Consider the following 1266-nt stretch of genomic DNA (forward strand, 5'->3'; position numbering starts at 1 on the left):
ACACACATATACATAAATGTATATGTATATACATATGTGCAAATATAGGTATATATGTACACAGGTATATGTGTATAATAGAAATTTGTAGAATATATGTATGTAAATGTCTCCTTTCCATTTGACTCCTAAAATAATAATGCTAGTAACACTTATGTAGTCTCTACTATCTATCAGGCACTGTTACATATTTTGATTCATTTAATCCTCTTCACAACTCTTAGTAGGGCACAAAACGGTTAAGTTGCCCAAGATTACATGGCTACTAAGTAGAAAAGCTAAGATTTGACTCCTGGCAGCCTGACTCCAAAACAGACTGTAGAACACACTGGGCCACTGTTCTACACCCTAAGGGTATGTCCTACATCCTTTCATCCTTGTATCGCCAGCACTGAGCAGAGTGCCTGGCATCCACAAATACTTGTTGAATGAATATATGCCTGAGTGATCCCTCCAAACTAAGCCCTCCTAAGTATCACAGAGCATGCTATGAATATATTTACACAGTGATAATAATGTAAATATTGGCCTAACCACAATTATAACTACAAATATAACTTACTTTATTGGGAGGATGGGGCAGTAAGAAGTCTGTATGTATGATGGGGCTAAGTTGGGGGAAGAACTAAAAGAGACTTAAATTCTCACCTACTGTAGTGGGAAATCCAGAGATAACGTTTAAAACGGGGAATAAACCTTCCAAGAAATAGTAGTATAAGAATATTTTTTTAGAGATATATAGATAAATACCAAAAGAATTGACTAAAAAATTCCTAAAAAGTAGCTGTGGCCAAAAAGAAAGAATTTGACAGATGGGAAACTGCTGTTTTTTATAACTAGTCTTGTAAAGCTAGTTGAATTTTTAAACTGCATGTATTACTGTGATAAACAATTAAGTTAATGAAATGATTTTTAATTTCTACTAATTTTCTAACCATGTTTCCTTCTAGGCAGTATGTATGTCTTCACAGTGCTTCAGAAAGATGGGTGACGAAGTCTAGTTATTATAATAAGTCCAGGTGTTATTAGCACCCTTGGCATCTCCCTGCAATTAGAGTCTCTACTTTTCATTCCAGGTAAGGACATGCCTCAGTGTCCACCACTCCATTTTTCTAGTTCTCTGCATACCACCCTTATCACTAGACCCTCAGGCCGCTGAACAAGCTAGAGAGAAGAGAGTTTCCAAATGTAATGTGCCTGGCCTTGCTGTTCTTCCATTATTACTCTCAAGCAGGGGCAAAACCCAAAACAAAACAGGAAACTCAA

Source organism: Hipposideros armiger, unplaced genomic scaffold, assembly GCF_001890085.2.
Source record: "Hipposideros armiger isolate ML-2016 unplaced genomic scaffold, ASM189008v1 scaffold_70, whole genome shotgun sequence".
NCBI lineage: Eukaryota > Metazoa > Chordata > Mammalia > Chiroptera > Hipposideridae > Hipposideros > Hipposideros armiger.